The sequence below is a fragment of the Saimiri boliviensis genome, chromosome 4, assembly GCF_048565385.1.
Source record: "Saimiri boliviensis isolate mSaiBol1 chromosome 4, mSaiBol1.pri, whole genome shotgun sequence".
Lineage (NCBI taxonomy): Eukaryota > Metazoa > Chordata > Mammalia > Primates > Cebidae > Saimiri > Saimiri boliviensis.
Genome location: NC_133452.1, coordinates 25,510,386 through 25,536,957, shown reverse-complemented (window position 1 = coordinate 25,536,957; position 26,572 = coordinate 25,510,386). Strand labels below are relative to the sequence as shown.

At 40.0% G+C, this 26,572-nt stretch overlaps 1 protein-coding gene and 1 pseudogene across 12 annotated transcripts in view; both read left to right on the top strand.

Annotated features, from left to right (window-relative positions):
* The window catches only part of UTRN (utrophin), a 589,012-nt gene that overhangs the window by 91,323 nt on the left and 471,117 nt on the right, over window positions 1-26,572 (top strand). The window lies entirely within an intron of this gene.
* LOC120363183 (high mobility group protein B1-like) lies at window positions 6,721-22,274 on the top strand (annotated as a pseudogene).

Genomic DNA, 26,572 nt, shown 5'->3' with positions numbered 1-26,572 from the left:
AATTCAATAAGAAAGTTTCCTACAATTGAAAAGAATAGACTATTTAAAGGCCAAGTTTTGCCTTCCTTGTAAGGGTGAATGTACTTTATTTTAAGCCACTCTTTCTCAAGTTAGGAAGGGCCCTCTGATATTTCTGTGCAAAGCATCAGCAATACTGTTTCTTTTTAAGTTAATCATTTTTAATCTTTCTTATTTTATTTAGTGCCTATTGCTATGGCATCTGGAGTTCAGTGCTTCTGACAGTACATTTTATGGATGCTTGGGGACAGATTGCCTGGGCTAGCCTCTGCTCTAGTACTTACTAGTTGTGTATGTCAACCTTGTTTTCCCATCTGTTAAATGGGACAGTAATAGCCATGGTGATAACTCATGGCTATTGTGAGGATTAAAATAAGATAGTGCAAGTGAAAGGAAGTCCAGAGGATGGGAGAAAATATTTGCAAATTATATATCTGATAAAGGTGTAGTATCCACAATAGATAAATAATTCTTGATTCAATCCAAGATGGCCAAATAGGAACAGCTCTGGAGTGTAGTTCCCAGCAAGATGGCAGAGGGTGAATGATCTTTGCATTTCCAAATGAATTTATACTGCCCACAGACCAGGAAATTCTCAGGTGAAAAAGCACCACAAGTCTTCAGCATGGCTGTTTCAGCCGGTGCAGTGGGTCTCTGCACAAAAACTCACACAAACCTGGGTGCAAATGGCATCTGGGACACAGAGTCACCCATTCAACTGAAAAAAGGGGGCTGAAACAAGGAGCCAGGTGATCTGGCTTGGTGGGTCCCAGCCCCACAAAGACCAGTAATCTGAAATGTTCTGGACTGAGAGTTTCACAGAAAGCACAGGTGGACACGGGACCATGCCTCCTCTGTGGAAGGAAGGGCATTCGCCATTACTGAGGCAGTCCGCCACTACTGAGGCAGTCAGCCATTACCGAGGCAGTCAGCCATTACCGAGGCAGTCCACCATTCAGAGACAGTCCGCCATTACTGAGGCAGACCGCCATTACTGAGGTAGTTCTAACTATACCTCTACAAACAAAACTGTAAGGAATTTCACACAGCAGCTGGGCAGAGCCCACAGCAGCTCAGCAGCACCTCTGCTGGCAGACTGTGACTAGGCTAGCTCTTTGCTGGGCAGAGCATCTCTGAAAAAGAGCAGCAGCACATCAGGAACTGATAAATAAAGCTCCACCTTCCCAGGACAGAGCACCTGGGGAAAAAAGGCAGTTGTGACTTCTACTGCAGCAGACTTAAACATACATGCCCAGAAGCTCTGAATGGAACAACGGAGCTCACAGCTCAGCACCTGAGCTCATATAAGAGACAGACTGTCTCCTCAAGCAGCTCTCTGACCCCCGTATATCCAAAGAGACATCTAATAAAGGAGAGCTCACACTGACATCTGGTGGATATCCTTCTGGGACAAAGATAACAGAAGAAGAAACTGGCAGCAACCTTACTGTTCTGCAGCTACTGCAAGTGATCCCGAGGCAAGCAGGGTCTGGAATGGACCTCCACCAGTCCTAGAGCAGAGGATCCTGACTGTTAGAAGGAAAACTAAGAAACAGAAATAATTTTATCATCCACAAAAAGGACATCCACTCAGAGAGCTCATCCGAAAATCACCAACTGCAAAGACCACAGGTAGATAAAATTCATAAAGATGGGAAGAAATCAGCAGAAAAAGGATGAAAACCCCCAAAACCAGAATGCATATCCTTCTCCTAGGGATCAAAACTCCTCACCAGCAAGAGAACAAGGCTGAATGGAGAATGAGTCTGATGAATTGACAGAAACAGGCTTTGGAAAGTGGATAACAGCAAAATTCTCTGGGCTAAAAGAACATGTTCTAACCCAATGCAAAGAAACTAAGAACCTTGAAAAACAGTTTGATGAAATGCTAACGAGAATAAACAGCTTAGAGAAGAATATAAATGAATTGATGGAGCTGAAAAACACAACAGGAGAATTTCATGAAGCATATACAAGTTTCAATAGCCGAATGGACCAAGCAGAAGAAAGGATACCAGAGATTGAAGATCAGCTCAATGAAATAAAATGAGAAGGCAAGATTAGAGAAAAAAGAGTAAAAAGAAATGAACAAAACCTCCAAGAAATATGGGATAATGTGAAAAGACCTAATCTACATTTGATAGATGTACCTCAATGTGATGGAGATAATGAATCCAAGCTGGAAAACACTCTTCAGGATATTATCCAGGATAACTTTCCCAGCCTAGGAAGGCAGGCCAGTATTCAAGTTCAGGAAATTCAGAGAAGACCACAAAGATATTCCTCAAGAAGAACAGCCCCAAGGCACATAATCGTCAGATTCACCAGGGTTGAAATGAAGGAAAAAATGCTACAGGCAGCCAGAGAGAAAGGTGGGGTTACCCACAAAGGGAAAGCCCATCAGACTCACAGCAAATCTCTCAGCAGAAACCCTGCAAGCCAGAAGAGAGTGGGGGCCAATATTCAACATCCTTAAAGAAAAGAACTTTCAACCTAGAATTTCACATCCAGCCAAACTAAGCTTCATAAGGAAAGGAGAAATAAAATCCTTATGAACAAGCAATTGCTCAGAGATTTCATCACTACCAGGCCTCCCTTACAAGAGCACCTGAAAGAAACACTAAACATGGAAAGGAACAACCAGTACCAGCCACTGCAAAAACATACCAAATGGTAAAGAGCATCGACACAATGAAGAAACTGCATCAACTAATGGGCAAAACAACCAGCCAGCATCAAAATGACAGGATCAAATTCACACATAACAATATTAACCTTAAGTGTAAATAAGCTAAATGCCCCAATCAAAAGACACAGACTGGCAAATTGGATAAAAAGTCAAAACCCATTGGTTTGCTATATCCAGGAAACCCATCTCACATGCAAGGATACACATAGGCTCAAAGTAAAGGGATGGAAGAAGATTTACTAAGCAAATGGAGAGCAAAAAAAAGGAGGAGTTGCAATTCTAGTCTCTGATGAAATAGACTTTAAACCAGCAAAGATCAGAAGAAACAAAGAAGGGCATTATATAATGATGAAAAGATCAATTCAACAAGAAGAGCTAACAATCCTAAATATATATGCTCCCAATACAGGAACACCCAGATACATAAAGCAAGTTCTTAATGACATACAAAGAGACTTAGACTCCCTTCTTAATGACATACAAAGAGACTTAGACTCCCACACAATAATAATGGGAGACTTTAACACTCCACTGTCAATGTTAGACAGATCAGTGATACAGAAAATTGACAAAGATATGCAGGACTTGAACTCAGATCTGGACCAAGCAAACCTAATAGACATTTACAGAACTCGCCACCCGAAATCCACAGAATATACATTTTTCTCAGCACCACATCACACCTACTCTAAAACTGACCACATAATTGGAAGTAAATCACTCCTCAGCGAATGCAAAAGAACACAAATCATAACAAACAGTCTCTCAGACCACAGTGCAACAAATTAGAACTCAGGATTAAGAAACTAACTCAGAACTGCACAACTTCATGGAAACTGAACAACTGGCTCATGAATGTTGACTGGATAAACAATGAAATGAAGGCAGAGATAAAGATGTTCTTTGAAACCAGTGAGAATGAAGACACAATGTACCAGAATCTCTTGTCTAGAGGAAAATTTATAGGAATAAATGCCCACGTGGGAAGCAAGGAAAGATCTAAAATCAACTAATCAAAATTGAAAGAGCTAGAGGAGCAAGATCAAGAAAACTGAAAAGCTAGCAGAAAACAAGAAATAACTAAGATCAGAGCAGAACTGAAGGAGATAGAGACACAAAAATTACTTCAAAAATTAATAAATCCAGGAGCTGCTTTCTTGAAAAGATCAATTAAATAGACAACTAACAAGATTAATAAAAAAGAAAAGAGAGAAGAATCAAATAGATGCAATAAAAAGTGATAAAGGGGATATCACCACCAATTCCACAGAAATAAAAACTACCATCAGAGATTACTGCAAACCACTCTAGGCACATAAACCAGTAAACCTGGAAGAAATGGATAAATTCCTGGACACTTGCACCCTCCCAAGCCTAAACCAAGAAGAAGTCGAAACCCTGAATAGACCAATAACAAGGGCTGAAGCTGAGGCAGCAATTTATAGCCTACTAACCAAAAGAAGCTCACGTCCAGATGGGTTCACAGCCAAATTCTACCAGATATACAAAGAGGAGATGGTATCATTTCTTCTGAAATTATTCCAAACAATCCAAAAAGAGGGAATCCTCCCCAAATCATTTTATGAGACCAACATCATCTTGATACCAAAACCTGGCAGAGACTCAAGAAGAAAAGAAAACTTCAGGCCAATATCCATGATGAATATCAATGCAAAAATCTTCAATAAAATGCTGGCAAACCAGTTGCAACAGCACATCAAAAATCTTCCCCATCACGATCAAGTAGGCTTCATCCCAGGGATGCAAGGCTGGTTCAACATATGCAAGTCTATAAACATAATCCAACACATAAACAGAACCAGTACCAAAAACCACATGATTATTTCAATAGATGCAGAGAAGGCCTTTGACAAAATTCAACAGCCCTTTGTGCTAAAAACTCTCAATAAACTAGATATCGATGGAACATATCTCAAAATACTAAAAGCTATTTATGACAAACCCACAGCCAATATCATACTGAATTGGCAAAAACTGGAAGCATTCTCTTGGAAATCTGGCACTCGACAAGGATGCCCTCTCTCATCACTCCTATTCAGTATGGTATTGGCAGTTCTAGCCAGAGCAATCAGGCAAGAAAAAGAAATAAAGGGTATTCAATTAAGAAAGGAGGAAGTCAAATTGTCTCTATTTGCAGACAACATGATTGTATATTTAGAAGACCCCATCGTCTCAGCCCCAAATCTCCTGAAACTGATAAGCAACTATAGCACAGTCTCAGGATACAGAATCATTGTTCAGAAATCACAAGCATTCCTATACACCAATAACAGACTTAAAGAGAGCCAAATCAAGAACGAATCCCCATTCACAATTGCTGCAAAGAGAATAAAATACCTATGAATACAACTAACAAAGGATGCAAAGGACCTCTTCAAGGAGAACTACAAACCACTGTTCAAGGAAATAAGAGAGGACACAAACAGATGGAAACATAGTCCATGCTCATGTTTAGGAAGAATCAATATTGTGAAAATAGCCATACTGCCCAAAGTAATTTATAGATTCAATACTATCCCCATCAAGCTACCTATGACTCTCTTCAGAGAACTGGAATAAAACCACCTTAAACTTCATATGGAACCAAAAGAGAGCCCACATAGCCAAGACAATCCTCAGCCAAAGGAACAAAGCTGGAGGCATCACACTACCTGACTTCAAACTATACTACAAGGCAGCAGTAATCAAAACAGCATGGTACTGGTACCAAAACAGAGATATAGACCAATGGAATAGAACAGAGGCCTCAGAGGCAATGCCACACATCTACAACCATCTGATCTTTGACAAACTTGATGAAAACAAGCAATGGAGAAAGGATTACCTGTTTAATAAATGGTCTTGGGATAACTGGTTAGCCATGTGCAGAAAGCTGAAACTGGACCCCTTCTTGACACCTTACACTAAAATTGCCTCCAGATGAATTAAAGACTTAAACAGTTTAAAATCTAACACCATAAAAACCCTAGAAGAAAACCTAGGCAAAACCATTCAGGACATAGGCATAAGCAAGGACTTCATGACTAAAATACCAAAAGCATTGGAAACAAAAGCCAAAATAGACAAATGGGATCTAATTCAACTCCAGAGTTTCTGTACAGCAAAAGAAACAATCATTGGAGTGAACTGGCAATCAACAGAAAGGGAAATTTTTTGCAGTCTACCCATCTGACAAAGGGCTAATATCCAGTATCTACAAAGAACTAAAACAGATTTACAAGAAAAAAACAAACATACTCATTCAAAAGTAGACGAAGGATATGAACAGCTGCTTTTCAAAAGAAAACTTACATCAGGCCAACAAACATATGAAGAAATGCTCAACATCACTGGTCATTAGAGAAATGCAAATCAAGACCACATTGATATACCATCTCATGCCAGTTAGAATGGCTGTCATTAAAAAATCTGGAGACAACAGATGCCGGAGAGGATGTGGAGAAATAGGTACGCTTTTACACTGTTAGTGGGAGAGTAAATTAGTTCAACTATTGTGGAAGACAGTGTGACGATTGCTCAAGGACCTAGAAATAGAACTTCTGTTTGACCCAGCAATTCCAATACTGGGTATATAGCCAAAGGATTATAAATCATTCTATTATAAAGACACATGCACACCTGTGTTCATTGTGGCACTGTTTACAATAGCAAAGACCTGGAACCAATGCAAATGCTGATAGATATTAGACTGGATAGGGAAAATGTGCCACATCATATACCCTGGAATACTATGCAGCCATAAAAAATGATAAGTTTGTGTCCTTATTAGGGACATGGATGAACCTGGAAACCATCATTCTCAGCAAACTGACACAAGAACAGAAAATCAAACACCACATGTTCTCACTCATAGGTGGGTGTTGAACAATGAGAACACATGGACACAGGGAGGGGAGCATCACACACTGGGGTCTGTTGGCAGGGACTAGGGGAGGGACAGTGGGGTGTAGGGAGTTGGGGAGGGATAACTTGGGGAGAAATGCCAGATATAGGTGAGGCGGGGAGATGGAGGCATCAAACCTCATTGCCATGTATGTACCTATCATGTATGTACCTATGCAACAATCCTGCGTGTTCTTCACATGTACCCCAGAGCCTAAAGTGCAATTATATATATATATGTATATATATATATAAAAGAAGAATTCTGTGTGTGTGTGTGTGTGTGTGTGTGTGTGTGTGTGTGTGTGTGTGTTTTGAGATGGAGTCTTGAACTCCAATCCAGAGTGCAGAGGTGTGATCTTGGCTGACTGTAACTTCCGCCTCTTGGATTCAAGCAATTCTCCTGCTTTAGCCTCACAAGTAGCTGGGACTACAGGCATGTGCCATCACACCTGGCTAATTTTTGTAAAGATATGGTTTTAACATGTTGTCCAGGCTGGTCTTGAACTCTGGACCTCAGGTGATCCACTCACCTCAGCCTCCCAAAGTGGTGGGATTACAGGCATGAGCCACTATGCCCAGCCAAGAATTATTATAACTCAGCAATCTAAAGAAAAATAACCCAATTGAAAAATGAGCAAAGGAATAGATTTTTCTCAAAAAAAAAATGGCTAATAATTATTGTCCATGAAAAGATGGTCAACATCATTAGTCATTTAGGGATATGCAAATCAAAACCATAGCGACATTTTTCTACTTTACGCCCACTAGTATGGATGTAATAAAAATGGAATGAAATACATGTTGGCAAGGATGTAGGAAAATTAGAACCTTATATTGCTTGTGAAAATGTAAAATAGTATAGCAGTTTTGGAAAATATTTTGGCAGTTCTTCAAAAAGTTAAGCATTGAGTTATCATATAAGTCAGTAATTTTTAAGTTATATGGCCAAGAAAACTGAAAACATATGTTCACACAAAAACTTGTACATGGATATTCATAACAGCATTATTCATAATAGACAAAAAGTGGAAGCAACCAAAATGCCCATCAGCCAATGAATGCATCAGCAAAATATGGTCATTTCATACAGTAGACTTATTCAGCACTATGCAGGAAATGCTGTACTGATACAAGCTACAACCTACATGGGCCTTGAAAACATAATGATAAGTGAAAGAAGTCTGGCACCAAAGGTGACATCTCATGATTCCACTTATATGAAATCTACCATAGGAAAATCCATAAAGAGAGGAAGGAGACTGGTGGTTTACTAGGGCTGGGAGGCCGGCAGGGAATAGGGGAGTAACCGCTAACGAGTTTCTTTTTGGGGTGATGAAAGTGTCTGGAATTAAGATCGGATGATTGTTGTACAACTTTGTGCGTATACTAAAAAAATCACAGAATTGTACATCCGTTAATTCCAGATGGATTTTATGGCATGTGAATTATATCTTTAATGACAAAAAATAAGGTAACAGATGGGAGGTGGTACCATGCCCCAAACATGGTGAACACTCTATGTGTTAGTTATTTCTGCTGGTGCTGTCATTATCTTTATTACTAAAAAAAACTTCATTCATTATTCCTTAAAATATTAATTTCTTATGGTTATATTATTTCCAGTTCTTTTCTTCAAATTACACAAATACTACCCACTCAGTGCTGGCCAAATATTTTCAAAGGTCTGTATTTGTGAGCCGGTCCTGGGATGGAAAGTCTTTGAATTACTGTGTGTGTATGTGTTACCCATTTGCTTACACTGCATCTTCTTACTATAAAATAAAGTACTTCTTGACAGATCATATGACATTTATAGATTATTCTTCTTTCTTTTATTTGATTTATATGATTGAGTATTCTCAACTCCTGTGATGGAGGGAAAGCAGAGAAACCAAGTATAGGATAATGCTAAAGGATGCCTCAATCTTCTTTTTGTTTTTTTATTTTTGGTTAAATAATTTTAGTTTATTTCATGGAATAAGGTAAATATTTTACATTTGTTAAAAACTGTCTATGTTGTTCCGGGTTAAGTGGGCTTACAAAAATACATGTAACACAACAAAATTAAAAAATGAATCAGTGGAGACAAAACAAAAAATTGCATGGATGTTAAAATGTAACTAAAAGCTGCCAGGCACAGTGGCTCACCCCTGGAATCGCAGCACTTTGGGAGGCGGAGGTAGGTAGATCACTTGAGGTCAAGAGTTCAAGACCAGTCTGACCAATACGGTGAAACCCCGTCTCTACTAAAAATACAAAAATTAACCAGGTTTGATGGCCCGCATCTGTAATCCCAGGTATTCCAGTGACTGAGGTAGGAGGATTGCTTGAATCTGGGAGGCGGAGCTTGCAGTGAATGGAGATCAGGCCTCTGCATTCCAGCTTGGGAGATTGAGTGAGACTCCATTTCAAAAAAAAAAAAAAAAGTAACTAAAAGTAAATACTTAAAAAAGATTGCAGTTCCTCAATCTTGATGAGATGTCCTTTCCATGTTTTCTCCCGTAGATAAACAAGATGTTTTTCCTTCTTTTGGGCAGTAGCTGCATATTATGAGACTTCTATAGTGTGTTATACTAATGTAATCACACCTGGATGCTTTTTGAAAAGTTTTACATAAAATACATGTCCCAAATGGACTTTCTTCTTTAATTGATTGTCTAGAATTAACATTTGGATTATGTTTGCTAAATGCATCTGCCATATCCTAAGTACTGTGATCCTTTTAGAACTATTAACAGAGGAGACTTGGGGGCATTTTATGGTTATAAGGAATAAATGATATTTATGCAAGTGTGTAAACATTAATAACTCAGGGCTTATGAGCATGCCAGGATATTTGATTACGGCCAGGGAAATGCACATTAGGTATCCTGTACAGATCTAAAAGTGATCTGGGCTATACCTTTCATTTCTGGATTTCCTTCCTCAAGCTTAAAGGGTGTTCTAATTTCATTATTATCAATCTCAAAATCATTTCACAGTTTCCTGGTAGTTGGGCGTCGTGATGACTTTTTTCCCCAGGCTCTTTGGATATGTGGCCTTGTTTGACTTGTCTTTGATTACTATATATCTGTACCCCTGTTTACTTTTGCCTGGCTGCTGATTCTCAGTGTTTCACTTTGACCCTTGATAAAGCTGTGACTCTGATTCATTTTTAGTGGGGGATTCACCTGATTGGTGGAATCTAGCCTTGCCCTGCCAGGCGGCTGCCTGGGTGTTACTTGCTGGTTGGAGCATATCCCCTGAAGGCGTTAGATGTTAGATGTTAGATGTTGGATGTTGGATGTTGGAGTCCTTGCTTCCTAGTTCCTCCTCTTTGTTTGGGGGCACCTCTTTTCTGGTCTAGTGCACTGCCTGATCTCTGTCAATTGCCATGTTCTGTATGGCAGTTTTATGGCATGCTCTTCCCCCCACAGAGGGTAGCAGCCTTTTCATAAGTTGTAGTGGGTTTTTGATACCCAGTCTCTCTTTTTTTTGTTCTTTTTTTGAGACAGGTTTTCACTCTGTCACTCAGGCTGAAAGCAGTGGCACGATCACAGCTCCCTGCAGCCTTCAACCCCGGGACTCAGGCACTCCCCCAACCTCATCCTCCCAAGTAGCTGGGATGGGACTACAGGTTTGCGCCACCATTCCTGGTTACTTTTTTAAAAGAGATTTTCGGCTGGACTCGGTGGCTCACGCTTATAATCCCAGTATTTTGGGGGGCTGAGGCGGATGGATCATGAGGTCAGGCATTCAAGACCAGCCTGATCAACATGGGGAAACTAGATCTCTACTAAAAATACAAAAATTAGCCAGGCATGGTGGCGCATGCCTGTGATCCCAGCTACCCAGGAGGCTGAGGCAGGAGAATCGCTTGAACCCAAGAGGCAGAGGTAGCAGTGAGTTGAGATTGCACCACTGCACTACAGCCTGGGTGACAGAGCAAGACTCTCTCTCTCTTTCTCTCTCTCCCTCTCTCTCTCTCTCTCTCTCTCTCTCTCTCAAAAAAAAAAAAAAAGAGATTTTTGTAGAGATGGAGGCCTCACTATGTTGCCCAGGCTAATCTTGAACTCCTGGACTCAAGTGATCTACCTTCCCCAGCCTCACAAAGTGCTGGGATTATAGGTGTGAGTTATCATGCCCAGGCTTCCCAATATCATTCTGATTTGAATTTTTCTAGAATTATTATTGTATCCTAAACATTTATAGCATTTATATTCTTTATTTTTTTATTGCTATAGTTTTAGTGACTACTGGTAATGTAGACATTAAAGATTATGTATAAAATTGCTATAGGTGCCTTTGGTTAAATTCTTTTACTAAGATTTCACTTCTAGAGAACTGAAGAATTTACCAAAGTAAAAATGGTCTAGATTTATTACTTGATTTATAAAAATGAGTATGTCACAGTTAATATTAACAATACTCTACTCTGAGGTACAGATTAGAAAAATATGCCCTTTATTTGTCACAATGAATGGAGTGACCAAATCTGTAGTTTTTCAAATCTATGACTACTATGTATTTTTCTGTACCAGGTAACTTTTTTTTTTTTTTTTGAGTCAGAGTCTTGCTCTGTCGCCCAGACTGGAGTGCAATGGTGCAATCTCAGCTCACTGCAACCTCCACCTCCTGGGTTCCAATGATTCTCGTGTCTCAGCCTCCCTAGTAGCTGGGATTATAGGCATGTGCCACCACACCCAGCTAATTTTTGTATTTCAATAAAGAAAGGGTTTCGCCATGTTGGCCAGGCTGGTCTTGAACTCCTGGCCTCAGTGATCTACCTGACTCAGCCTTCCAGAGTGCTGGGATTACAGGTGGGAGCCACATTGCCCAGCCTGTACAAAGTAACATTTATTTCTCTGTACAGGAATATATATGTGCTTGTTACAGAATTGAGTTTATCATAGTCTATCACCATGTATTTCCCATAAATCTATTAAGTTAAAATATTTGCCACTTGTCATAGTTTGGTGTGATTACATATTTATACATAAACCTATATGACTTTGGAATTCAGAGCCTGGGTGGTGGCCTGAGAGTCTGTGTGTATGAATGTGGGTGGAAAGAGTGAGGCATGGATGGTTTCTATTTTTTTCTACCGGAGTGCCATTATTCAGTTTCTTTTCTGGAGAGTCACTGTCAACACTGTTGTGGGGCTGCTCCCTGTGTGGCTCTGCCTCAGAACCCACGGAGTCGGCTACCAGACCTACTCCATCTCTGATTACAAGTCAGTGTCGTATTTGCTGGAAGTTAAGAGACAGGGCCCTGTTGATTTACCCTGTGCTTCAGCTTGCCCTTATTAGTATTTCTTGGTTCTTCCATCAGCGAGTTTGATTTCTTCACCAAAAAATAATCTTGCACAGAGTCACGATCCTCCCTGCTTTTACAAAACACTGAGCTTTGGAAAGGGAAAGGATTACTCATCACAACTCTTAAACACTAGGATAAAATGTTCCCATTTAGATCAATCAGGGGCCAATTTAATTTTCTAATGAACTTTATAATTGCTTTCCTGGTCTACTTTTAGGGACTATTATTATACGAGCTTTTCTTCTTTTTAATGTTTCTAGAAGTCAAGATTTTCATCTTTGCCAAGAATTAGAGGATATATAAACACGTGAAAAAGATGAGAAACAAAATCACAGATCATCTTGATGATGATGGTCTTACAGTTTTGCAGAAGGTTGAAAAGGCAATAGATGTAACAAATTCATGTTCTTGTTGAAATGGACAAATCAGAGGTCTAGATTGAATACACACTGTGTTTAGACTTAATAAACACCTTCAATAAACTTATTCAATTTTTTTTGAATTGACAACCTATTTTGGGGGCTGCATATACTATAGAGATGAAAGTAGGCATTTCTTTCTTTTTTTTTTTTTCTGAAATAAATACAATCTTTGGGACAAATTAGGCATTTCTTGCCCTCCTGGGCTTATACAAATCGGTATGTAATCAAATTAAGATAAGTACTGGTTGCACGAGGAAGGAAGACAGGTTGCCTTCAGAGAGTGGGGGAGTCCAGAAGTCTGCTCTAAAGAGAAGATGTTTAAAATTAAACCTGCAATGTCCATCTGAATTAAGCAGGTCGAGAGCAGGGTGAAGGCAGGCGTAGCAGCATGAATTGATATCCTGAGACAGGAAAGGGCTGGGTTTGTCACCAAGAGTAACACAAAGGTCATTGTGCTGGAGCACACTGAGGAGGGTGAATGTTCCAAGACAAGGCTTGGCATAACGTAGGAGAGGTCAGATGATTCAGGGCCTTATAAACCATGTTAATTTAGTTGTTCCAAAGTTCAGAGAGTTGATTAGAAGGAATAAGAAGAAAATTTAGGAGATGGTGTCAGGTCATTGGCTTTAGGTTGGAGGCAAGAGATGACAGTGGCTTGAACTGACGGTTATGGTAGAACAGAAGAGATGTGGATGGACTTGAGCTCTGTTTAGGAATTAGAACCAACAGAAGTTGACAGAGGGGTTAGATTGTGGTATTAGAAGAAAAGAGTCATTTCAGCATCCTGGCATGAACAAGTGAGTGGATGAAGGTGTTTTCCCATAGTTAGTAAAGACTAGAGGCAGAATAGATTTGAGAGAGCAGCAACAGTTTAGTTTTTTGATGTGTGAAGGTTGAAATGAGTCTGTGAGCTATCTTGGAGATGTCAAGTAGGTGGTTAGATGCATAGTATTTATCTCTTGCTGCATAATAAATTATTATGAAACTTAGCAGCAAATCTATATTAGTTTTATTGCTCTGTAACAAGTCACTCCAACATTTGGTGGTTTCAAACAACAAATATTTATTATCTCATGCAGTTTATTTGGCTAGGAATTTGGGAGTGGCTTAGCTAGGGGTGATTCTGGTCCAGGGTCTGTCATGAGATTGTTGTTACTCAAGATGTTGGCCAGTGATTCCATCATCTGAAGCTTGATCGAGACTGGAGGATCTGATTCCAGGATGGCTTATGTACATAGCTTTTGGCAGAAGGTCTCAACTCTTGCTGGCTCTTGGTGGAAGGCCACAGTTTCTCCCCACGCAGACCTCTCTCTAGGGCTGCTCAAGTGTCTTCATGACATGGCACCGAGCTTCTCCTAGAGTGAGAGATATGAGAGAATGAAAGGGGGAAGCTGTAATACCTTTACTCTCAGAAGCCCTGCACCATCACTTCTGCCATATTCTATTCAGGATTAAGCCCCCCTGCTGTTGGAATGGTGAGGCACCAAATAATTTGTGAATGTATTTTAAAACCACCACACATGATTTTGTAATTCAGAAGAAAGGTTTGGGCTGGAAGTCAGACATCAGGAGTCTTGCCCATAGATGTTGTGGACTGAGTAGATGCATGACCACTTAGTAAAAGTGTAAAGAGGTCCAAGACAGATCCTTCAGGAAATCTGACTTGTAGAGGATCTGCTGTGCAGGAGTGGAGGAGAAGGAAGCAATGGCATCTGGGAAGATAAGAAGAATTTTTCAGGCATGCGTGTTCTTCTCTGTGGAAGCCTACTGGAATGTTTATTTGACTTTCATTTTTAAGAATTTGTTCTCTAAATGAATGAAGAATGAATAAATAAATGTCATGTATATGTACAAAATGTTCTAAGTATGATTATTGTTGAAATGCTTATAAAATGAAGAATGGAAATCAGCATTAAGAATGTATAATAACAAGGTGGGAGGTATTGGTAAAAAATTATTTAATGTCCAGACAATGAAATGTCTATGAAGCATTAAAAATGATATTATTAAGGAATGTGCATTGTAATAAAACATATGATGTATTTTAAATAAATATAGAATACTACATAAGGGGAGGCTGTGTCTGGCTCCCGCTCTCACAGCCATTGCAGTACATTGAGCTCCATCGAGATGGCTTTGGGGCAAGTGAGAGCCGGATAGGCACTGGGCGACTCTGTGCCTCGCTGAGGAAAAATAATCAGACATGGCCAAAGGAGATCCTAAGAAGCTGAGAGGCAAAATGTCATCCTATGCACTTTTTGTGCAAAGTTGTCATGAGGAGCCTAAGAAGCATCATCCAGATGCTTCAGCCAGCTTCTCAGAGTTTTCTAAGAAGCGCTCAGAGAGGTGGAAGACCATGTCTGCTAAAGAGAAAGGAAAATCTGAAGCTATGGCAAAGGCAGACAAGGCCTGTTATGAAAGAGAAATGAAGGCCGGGAGCAGTGGCTCACACCTGTAATCCTAGCACTTTGGGAGGCTGAGGTGGGCGAATCATGAGGTGAAGAGATCAAGACCATCCTGGCCAACATGGTGAAACCCTGTCTGTACTAAAAATATAAAAATAAGCTGGGGCATAATGGCGCATGCCTGTAGTCCCAGCTACTCGGGAGGCTGAGACAAGAGAATCGTTTGAACCCAGGAGGCTTTTGCAGTGAGCTGAGACTGCACCACTGCACTCTAGCCTGGCGACAGAGTAAGACTCCGTCTCAAAAAAAAAAGAGAGAGAGAGAAAGAAGAATGAAAACCTATATCCCTCCTAAAGGGGAGACAAAAAAAGAAGTTCAAGGATCCAAATGCTCCCAAGAGGTTTCCTTTGGCCTTTTTCCTATTCTGCTCTGAGTATTACCCGAAAATCAAAGGAGAACATCCTGGCTTGTCCATTGGTGATGTTGCAAAGAAACTGGGGGAGATGTGGAGTAACGCTGCTGCAGGTGACAAGCAGCCTTATGAAAAGAAGGCTGCGAAGCTGAGAGAAAAATATGAAAAGGATCTTGCCGCATATGGAGCTAAAGGAAAGTCTGATGCAGCAAAAAAGGGATTTGTGAAGTCTGAAAAAAAGCAAGAAAAAGAAGGCAGAGGAGAAGATGAGGAAGATGAAGAGGAGGAGGAAGATGAAGATGAAGAAGATGATGATGATGAAAAGTTGGTTCTAGTGCAGTTTTTTTTTCCTTTTATTTATTTGCTTTTTTGAGATGGAGTCTTGCTCTGTCACCTAGGCTGGAGTACAGTAGCATGATCTCGGCTCACTGCAACCTCTGCCTCCCGGGTTCAAGCAATTCTCCTGCCTCAACCTCCTGAGTAGCTGAGATTACAGGCACCTGCCACCATGCCAGGTTTATTTTTGTATTTTTAGTAGAGACAGGGTTTCTTCATGTCAGTCAGGCTGGTTTCAAACTCCTGACCTCGTGATCCACCTGCCTTGGCCTCCCAAAGTGCTGGGATTATAGGCGTGAGCCACCACACCCAACCTTTTTTCTTGTCTATAAAGCATTTAATGCCCCTGTGCACAACTCACTCCTTTTAAAGAAAAAAAAATTGAAGTGTAAGGCTATGTAAGTTTGGTTTTTAAACCGTACAATGTCTTTTTTGTGTGTGTAGTTAACACATTACCGAATGTATCTTTAGATAGCCCTGTCCTGCTGGTATTTTCAGTAGCCACTAGCCTTGCCTTGTGCAGTATGGGGTTTGTAAATTTGCAAGGAAATTTAAATCAGGTTCTTGTTAGTGCACAGCACAGATTAGTTATCTATGGGGATGGTAGGTTTTTCATTTCAGTTGTCTCTGATGCAGCTTATATGAAATAATTGTTGTTCTGTTAACTGAATACTACTCTGTAATTGCCAAAAAAAAAAAAAAAGAGTTGCAGCTGTTTTGTTGAAATTCTGAATGCTTCTAAGTAAATACAATTTTTTTAAAATTAAAAATTGCTATGTAAGGAAGGAGCAGACGAAAGTGTCTAGGACGTGTATATGAACCTGTTAATACTGGTTTTCTCTGGGCAGAGGGAAAGTGGGTGATTTAAATTTCCTTCTTTTGGTTTGTCTAAATCTTCCTTCATAAATGTGAATTGCTTTTGTAATAAAAATGTTTGAAAATATCTCCTCCCAAAATAAAGAAAAATAATGGAAATAATGATACTTGAAATTCAACTGAGGGGCCTGGCATGGTGGCTCATGCTCGCAACCCCAGCACCTTGAGAGGCCGAGGTGGGAGGATTGCTTGAGGTAAGGAGTTTGAGACCAGCCTGGGCAATATAGCAAGATTCCATCTCTAAAATATATATATATTTAAATTAGCTGGGCTTGGAGGCTCATGCCTATAGTCTCAACTATTCAGGAGGCTGAGATGGGAGGACTGCTTGAGCCCATGTCGAAGCTGCAGTGAGCTATGATTGTGTCATTGCACTCTAGTCTGGAGCCTCAAACAAGAACAACAACAACAAACAAAACTTGACTGAGAAAAATTAAGGTACAAAATTTGGCTCCAAACTTCCTGGCAGCCAAGACAAAGTGGGATGAAGATGATCTCTAATCTTTGTCAAGACAGCCTGCTTTATTCCTGGTCCCCAGAGTGAGCAGAAGTGATGCACCTTGTCCTCTAAAGCAATTTCTTTCTTTCTCTTTTATTCTTTTGAAGTATTTCTTTTTAAACTTCTAAGTTCAGGGGTACATGTGCAGGTTTGTTATGTAGGTAAATATGTGTCACGATGGTTTGTTTACAGATTATTTAATCATCCAGGTATTAAGCCTAGTATCCATTAGTTACTTTTCCTGATCATTTCCCTTCTCCCAGCCTCTACCCTCTGACAGGCCCCAGTGTATGTTATTCCCTGCTATGTGTCTGTGTGTTCTCACCATGTGGCTTCCACTTAAAAGTGAGAAATGCAGTATTTGCCTTTCTGCTCCTGTGTTAGTTTGCTAAGGAAAATGGCCTCCAGCTCCATCCATGTCCCTGCAAATGACATGATTGCATTCTTTTTTATGGTTGCATAGTATTCCATGGTGTATATGTACCACATTCTCTTTCTCCAGTTTATCACTGATGGGCATTTAGGGTGATTCCATGTCTTTGTTACCATGGGTAGTGCTGCAGTGAACATATGTGTGCATGTGTCTTTGTAACAGAACAATTTAAATTCGTTTGGTTATATACCCTCATATGGTTTGGCTGTGTCCCCACCCAAATCTCATTCCCATGTGTTATGGGAGGGACCTAATGGAAGGTCATGGAATCATGGGGACAAGTCTTTTCTGTGCTGTTCTCATGATAGTGAATAAGTCTCATCAGTTCTGATGGTTTTATAAAGAGGCATTTCCCTGTACAAGCTCTCTCTTTTCCTGCTGCCATCCATGTAAGATGTGACTTGCTTCTCTTTGCTTTCTGCTGTGATTGTGAGGCCTCCTCAGCCACATGGAACTCTAAATCCATTAAACCTCTTTCTTTTGTAAATCACCCAGTCTTGAGTATGTCTTTATCAGCAGTGAGAAACAGACGAATACATACCCAGTAATGGGATTGCTGGGCCAAATAGTATTTCTATCTTTAGGTCTTTGATGAGGAATTGCTGTGTTGTGTTCCACAATGTTTAAACTAATTTGCACTCTCACTAACATTGTATAAAGCATTTCTTTTTTTCCCCACAACTAAAATCTGTTATTTTTTGGCTTTTTAATAACAGCAATTCTGACTGATGTGAAATGCTATGTCATTGTGGTTTTGGTTTGCATTTCTCTGATGATAAGAGATGTTGAGCTTTTTTTAACATGCTTGTTGGCCACATATATGTCTTCTTTTGTTTAAAGCAATTTCCTATAAACTACAGAGATGTTCTAAATCTTGGGGGAAATGGAGGGCATACTTTTAAATGTAGGTTCTGTGAAGGCAGTTGTGCAGTCACAGGGTGGATTCTTACATATGACTTAGGTAAGCTTTGTGATTATTTGGTCTAACAAAGTAGTAAAATTTTTAGTATCCTGAGAATACAGTGGTTGATATTCTCGTAGACCAGTTTTCCTTCACATCTCTGGATGACTGTCCCCCACCCGATTCCTTAAGCCTGGCTGGCGTCAAGGAGTCTGTATTCCAAGACAGTTCTCCAGGGGATTCTGATGTTTAGCTATATCTGGGAATTTGTGCAGTCTACTATTCTTTTTGACCATGATGACAGTTGGGCTTTATTGAGAATTAACCATGTGCCTCTTGCCACATACTGATTATTATCTTTAATTCTCACAACAATTATTTAAGGGTTGTAATTTTATCCCCTTTGTATATAAGAGGAAAATAAATCATTCAAGGCCTAAAGCAGTCAAAAAGCAGCTGAGTACAGTAGCTGGGAGCTGGGTTTTACTTATAAGACTGTTGGGATTAAATGAGATAATGTGTACAAAGTTGTTACCCTATGTCTGGCACATAGAAAGCATTTAATAAATGTCAGTTTCATTGTGAGAAAACATGAGTTATGGATGGAGGCTCTGATAGCATCCTCAATGCATCTATCTCACTATTCCTGTCATCTGTCCTTCAGTATTATGTCTTCGATCAAAGTTATAGGATGTGTGACTAGGGACTGTTGCATTTCAGGCTTATTTTATTTTAGTTTCTTTTATGAGACAGGGTCTCACTCTGTCACCCAGGCTGGAGTGCAGTGGTGTGATCATGACTCACTGCAGCCTCAAACTCCTGGGTTCAAGCAATCCTCCCACCCCACCCTTCCAAGCCATCATGCACAGCTAATTTTTGTACTTGTTGTAGAAACAAGGTTTTGCCATTTTGCCCATTTTGCTGGTCTTAAACTCCTGGGCTCAAGCGATCCACTCACTTTGGCCTCCCAAAGTTCTGGAATTATAGACGTGAGTTACTGCACCCCGTCCATTTCAGCCTTATTAACATCCCTTTTACAGAGCTGGAACATCTAACTCCAACTTATAGACCAGAAATATTCCTGAATTTCCTTCCTCAGACTTATCTCAGTGGTGCCAGATTGAGTTAGGATTGAGTTTGTCTGCAAGTAAGACAAACCCTTTTATTATAGATTAACTAAGAAAGAACTCATTTTTCTCCTGTAAGCTTCAGTCTGTAGGTGGGCAACCCAGGACTGGTTACCTGCCAGGGAAATTGGCAGCTTCTGTCTCCCTGGAGGAAGCAGAAAGACCCAGGGAAAGATGTGCATGCCAGCCAAGTCTGTTAATTTTTATCCAGAAAATAATAGTTCTTCTGGGTCTTCCACCTAATATACTTCTGTCCACCTCCGGATAGAATTGGGCCAAATGGTTATCTCTAGTTGCTAGGTGAGGTGAATATTTTAACTGGCCACCTTGCTACAGGGGAAAAAAAAATGAGATTATCTTGTAAGTGAGAAGGGGAAAAGGATGCTTGAGTAGGCAACTAGCAGTATCTACCACAGTTCACAGTGAGTTCCAGCAAATGGTTCTCTCTCTCTCTCTCTTTTTTGGAGATGGAGTCTCAGTCTGTTGCCCAGGCTGGAGGGCAGTGGCATCATGATCTCGGCTTACTGCAACTTCTGCCTTTCGGGTTCAAGTGATTCTCCTGTCTCAGCCTTCTGAGTAACTGGGACTATAAAAGCATGCCACCACGCATGGCTAATTTTTGTATTTTTAGTAGAGACGGGGTTTCACTCTATTGGTCAAGCTGGTCTCAAACTTCTGACCGTGTGATTCACCTGCCTTGGCCTCTTAAAGTGCTGGGGTTATAGGTGTGAGCCACCATGCCCAGCCATAGTGTTCTCTCTTAAAAATGATGTCTAGAGGCATAGTATTAGTGAAAACAATTCTGATTCTGGAATTCAGGTTACCTGTAATTATATTCTGAAAGAATGATAGGTTGAAAATACGAGTTTTAAAAGACAAAATTGGAAACAAGTATGATTTCTCCATTTGTCTTATTGTGAAATATAGAAGTCGAGATAAATTAATCTCTCTTGAAAAAAATCACACTGAAGTGGACATAAAAATGTTTATTGCATCTGTTTTTTTCTCTGTGTTTTATTTCAGTATAATATAGATAACATAAAATTTATTATTTTAGCCATTTTAAGTGTACGTACATTTTGTTATATAACCATCACTACCATCCTTCTCCCGAATTCTTTTTTTTCTTCTTTTTTGAGATGGAGTCTCACTGTACTGCCAGGCTGGAGTGCAATGGCGTGATCTTGGCTTACTGTAACTTCTGCCTCCCAGGTTCAAGTGATTCTCCTGCCTCAGCCTCCCGAGTAGCTGGGACTACAGGCATGTAGTTAGCCACCATGCCTGGCTAATATTTGGTACTTTTAGTAGAGACAGGGTTTCACTGTGTTAGCCAGGATGGTCTCAATCTCCTTACCTCATGATCTGCTCGCCTCCAAAAGTTCTGGGATTACAGGCGTGAACCACTGAGCCCAACCTCCCGAATTCTTTTCTTGGTGAACAACTGAAAATATATACCCATTAAACCAGGGGTCCTCAAACCCCAGGCCATGGATCGCTGGTCTGTGGCATGTTAGGAGCTGGGCCACACAGGAGGAGGTGAGCAGTGGGTGATTAAGCATTACCGCTTGAGCTCTGCCTCCTGTCAGATCAACAGTGGCATTAGATTCTCATAGGAACACAAACCCTATTGTGAACTGTGCTTGTGAGGGATCTAGGTTGTACACTCCTTATTAGAATCTAACTAATGGTGATCTGCAGTGAAACAGTTTCATCCCGAAACCACTCCCCCACTTCCCTACTTCCCCGCCACTGGCTCTGTCCGTGGAAAAACTGTTGTCCACAAAACTGATCCCTGGTGCCGAAAAAGTTAGGGAGCATTGCATTAAACTCCTCACTCCCCTCTCCTCCTAGCCCTTGGCAACCATCATTTTACTGTCACTATTCTAAGTACCTCATGTAAGTGGAATCATACTGTAGTTTTCTTCATGTGACTGGTGTGTCACTTAGCATACTCTCCTCAATTGTTCATCCATGTTGTAGCATGTGTCAGAATTTCCCTTCTCTTCAAGGCTGGTTATTATTCCGTTATGTATATACCACAAATTGATCTGTTGATGAACACTCCGGTTGCTTCCATCTTTTAGTTTTTGTGAATAGTGTTCCTATTAACATGGGTATACATATACCTCTTCTGAGATTCTGCTTTCAGTTCTTTTGGTTTTATCTTGCATATGCTTTTTACTCAGATCCCATTTCTCCTTGGCATAACCCTAGGTAATGGCAGCTAGCTTACTCTTGTCTTAAGGGAAATGCTAAGGTTTTGAAGAAAGCTATTTCATCCACATCTTTTTGTTTTGATTCATTCTTGCTGAACTCCAAGAAAATTTGTGATCATGAGTTTTGTTTGATTCAGTCCGTCAGCTCAGGGAAGAGACTAATTCTAGTGTTCCCAAAAGATGCCATTGCATTGCTGCAATGCAGAAAAACACTAGGGTGTTTTTGGGGTGTAATTGGGAAGGAAACAAGAAAGAAAACAGAGAACATTATCCTTCTGCAAAGCCGTGTTGACTGTCCTCATGGATTACGATCTGAGATTCTGCTCTCCTACTTAAATGATTTAACAGTGGAAGGTGTTCTAGTGAAGGAAACCCAAGTCCTGGAGGAAATGCATTTGTTGCTTTTGTGAAACTGACTAAAGCGACCAGTACTCTTCAGTCTAAAAGGATGAAAGTGGAAAGAAGACATACTTACCAGCTATAAGCTTAATTTTCTCAGAAAAGCAAACATAAACTTACTCTTCCAGTCTTCAACAGTGATCCTAATTCTGGACTTTTTGATGCTTAAAAGACCAGCAGATGTTCAAGACAAGTAAGAGGAAGAGCTATTTTACACTGAAGATTGTTAGCGACTTTGAGGTACCCAGTGATGGTACAGACTGAATTTACGGATTTTTTTTTTTTAAAGGCAAATAAATGTGAGACTCATAGTAGACTATTAAATAAAGATAGTGCTGATTTGGGGCAAAACCCTAAATTTTTTTTTTTTTTTTTTTTTTTTTTTTTTTTTGAGACCGAGTCTTGCTCTTCTGCTCAGGCTTGAGTGCAGTGACGTGATCTTGGCTTACTGCAACCTTTGTTTCCTAAGTTCTAGCCATTCGATTGCCTCATCCTCCTGAGCAGCTGGGATAACAAGCGCATGCCACCATGCCTGGCTAATTTTTGTATTTTTAGTGAGACGACGTTTCACCATGTTGGCCAGGCTGGCCTTGAACTCTTGACTTCAGGTGATCCACCTGCCTTGGCCTCCCAAAGTGCTGGGATTACAGGCATGAGACACTGTGCCCAGCCCAGAACCCCAATTTTCAACAGTGACAAAAAGTTAACATGATGATCAGCAAAGAGAAGGGCCTGTCAATAAGGTTTCTTACACTTTTACTCAGACAGCGGATTTTATCTGTTTCCCTTGTCCAACCCTACCTGAATAAGGTTTTTAATTAAAAGATGCATTAGTGAGGCTGGGAGCAATGGCTCATGCCTGTAATCTCCGTACTTTGTGTGGTATAGGCGGGTGGATTGCTTGAGGGTGTGCTTTATGGGTCAGTGTTTTAAATGTGAGGTCCATGGGAAGAAATTTTTAGCTCTGATTTTGAAGGGGAATGAGATGTTCCTTCCTGACTTGTTTTTCCCACTTACTATAAATATTTATCTTGGACAAAGGATTACATTTTAGCAGACGTGCAGTCTTATAAATTTAATTATTAAAATGACTCTTCTTCCTTTTTCTATGATCTCACATTTTGTTTTTAACTTGCCATGGCAGATATTAAAACACTCCAAATAAAGACAAAAAAACTCAATAAAAAAATCCAAAAACCACTTCCCGAAATACTCTATTTTTTCTTATTTAAAAATGCTATTTATGGTAGTAGTTGGCATTTCATCAAAGTACATAAGCAAAGGACAGATATGCCTCATTTTTTCCCAGGTTTCTACTCTTTTTCTGAAAGTAAGTAAAATATTAGGCCTTGGGGAAAGTTTCTAGGTAGTTTGGTGTGATCTGTTGGTAGCTTTTGGTTTTGTCTTAATTACCTATTTTTTTCCTTCTCAGTTTATTTATTTTTTTTTGAGATGGAGTCTCACTCATTTTGTCACCCAGTCTGGAGTGCAGTGACGTGATCTCGGCTCACTGCAACCTCCACCTCCTGGGTTTAAGCAATTCTCCTGCCTCGGCCTTCTGAGTAGTGGAAATTACAGGCGCTCACCACCATGCCTAGCTAATTTTTGTGTTTTTAGAAGAGATGGCGTTTCACCATATTGTCCAGGTCTTGAACTCCTGACCTTAAGTGATCTACCCATCTTGGCTTCCCAAAGTGCTGGGATTACAGGCCTGAGCCACTGCGCCCGACCTTCTTCCCATTTTAATAACTATATTGTCTTAAGACACTTGAATTTGTTGCAAAAGGAGGTGCATTTTAAATGATTCAGCTCCCTTTTCCACAGTGTTTCTGTAGTGAATAGACTGGAAGTGGGGAAGAAAGTGAGCTCCATAAACACAGTTATTTTCCATTTGGCTAATTCTCTCTGAAGAAAGTATTAGCACTCTTTCGCACTTCCAAGTGGAAAAGTCACTGAGCAGGCAGGTGCAAATAAAGCAATGTACCTTGGCAAGTTTCACTTTTAGAAATATGTGGGCTTTATCCAGTTTAGGAGCTTAGCTCCTGATGCCTTTCTCTCTCCCATCGTTTGGGATTTGGGAGCCCTTTTTGGTTTTGGGTGAATGTTGGCATCTATAGTATCTCCTTCCTCCCATATCCTTCCTGTCTGCATGTAATTACAGATAGGCAGAAGTCGCCCTTATTCTCACCATTCTCCACCAAAGTAGACAGACCCGCAGACAGACAGACCTTGTGTTAGCCAAGTTTATTTTTTTGGTTGACAAATTCTGTTCCTTTCCTACTTGTCCTCATTAAAGTGAAGAAAAATACAGCTCTTACAAGATGGGTACATTAAAGAAAAAAATGTTACAGAAAGTATTACGTATTTATTGAAAACAGAAAATATGGCTAACAATAGAACATAAGAGTCTCTCAGAATCTTCTAACTTACAGACACAGTGCTAATATTTTGGCTCCTGGCTTTCTGTCATATGTACACATATGTATAAATGAAGCACTGTGTATATTCTTTAATGACTTGCTTTATTATCCTTTAATACATTGTGAAAATCCTTCAATTTTTCGTCTTTACATATTCATTATAAATACCTTAAAATGACCTAAGCCATCAAGATCTCTCGATGATTATAATTGATAGCAACATAGTTTATACTTGAAAATTGCATAAAGAGCAGATTTTAAGTGCTGTCATTACAAATAAATGGTAAATATGTGAGACAAAAGACTAATACATAAACTTTTGTCGCTTAAGAGCCATAGAGTCTAATTGAGAATAGAATGGGAGGCAGGAGGTCTCCCCAAGTCCCAGCAGCGACCTTCTCTCTTCAATTCAGTACCTACTGCATCCTCCTCCTTTCTAGTCTCATTACTCCTCTAGGCTCTCTGATGTCTAGAACAGGCAATTTAATAAGCCCAGACTGGCTTACTTTCCTCCAGCGTCCCTCCCCATGAGTCCATTTTTCATGTTAATCTCACTAAAGCACCCTTCTGATCATGTCACGCTCTTGCTCAGGAAAAGCCAGTGGCCCACATTGCCTGCTCATTTAACCCCTTGCTGTGGTCTTCAAAGTCCTCTGCCATTTAACTGCAGCCTGTTTCCAAAATTCAGTGGCATCACAAGTCTGATCACAAACTATCCAGCCAAAGGAACCTCCTCACGGTTGTGTCCGCATCATGTTTTTAGGACTTTGCTGCAGCTGTTCTCTCTCCTACAGATGCCTTTTCTAACCATTTTTACTTATCTCAAATCATAGTAATTCAAGGCCTAGCTCAAATACAACCTGTTCCTCAAGTGTTTCCTTGATCCCCTTCTCATGCCCATCAAGAAGTATTTTTCTATGAATTTATGAATGTATCCTTACCTGATATATTAGTTATAATTTTCTGTTATCTTAGTCCCTTCCCTGCCCACCTCAGGCCACTGGACCATAACTTCCTTGAAAGCAACATCTGGATCTCTTTTGGGAGTAACATACAGTAGATGCTCTGTAAATGTTACTAATTCTTTGTACGATGCTTTTCACGAATAGTTGTACAACTACTTTTCACTAAATGACTAGAAAATACAAAACTTAAAACAACAAACATAACAAAGAGTTGGAAATATTCCCAGTTCTTTCTTTTCTTTGACACAAGGTCTTGCTCAGCCACCTAGGCTGGAATGCAGTGGTGCATTCATGATTCCCTGCAGCCTCCAACTCTTGGGCTCAAGCAATCCTCACACTTCAGCCTCCTAAATAGGTGGTACTACAGGCATGTACTGCCACACCTGGCTACTTGTTTTGATTTTTTTGTGACAGAATCTCCCTATGTTACTCAGGCTGATCTTGAACTCCTGGGCTCAAGAGATCCTCCCTCCATGGCCTCCTAAAGGGCTGAGATTATAGGTATGAGCGACTTACCTGGCCTCAGTTCTTTTATGTCCATTCGTTGGACAAGAAGTCTTACAAAATGACCTAAGCCAATTTGATGAGGCATAATTATAATTTTTGCTTTATTTTGATTGGTAATATTAGCTCCCAGTGCCACTGTCCTACTGTAAGGGTCATAATAAAGGCAAATTTCAGACCAGACCTTGCCATGAACATTGGCATTCATTAAGCAATTATTATTAGCAAGTAGGCTCGAAAAACAGTTCATGCAGCCTCTATTGTAAAGTTGGTAAGCTCCAGCTCTGTGTCCTTTTGAAGGTCATAGTTAAAGTAAATGCAACAACATTCTAGAGCTGTGTAGTTCAGTGCATTGGCTGCTGAGTTCCTGAACTGTAGCTAGTCTGAATTGAGGTGATGCTGTAAATGTAAAATACACACTGGATTTCAAAGGCTCAGTAAGAAAAAAAGACTATAAAATATCTTTTCAAGATGTTTAAAAAGGTTTAGTGTATGCTGAAATGATACTGTCTTGGTGATATTGGGTTAAATAGCATATATTACTAAAAATTCATTTTACTTGTTTTTTAAAGTAGCTGGTATAAATTTTAAAATTTTGTATGTGATGTGCATTTGTTTTTATTAGATAATGCTGTCTGAGGGAGAGGATTTAGTCTTATAATCACCAACAGATAACTAAAGTCCTCCAGCCAATGGCCAAACATATGACCTTTAGGGATCTGGCTCCCCAGATGCCCAGACTTACTAGA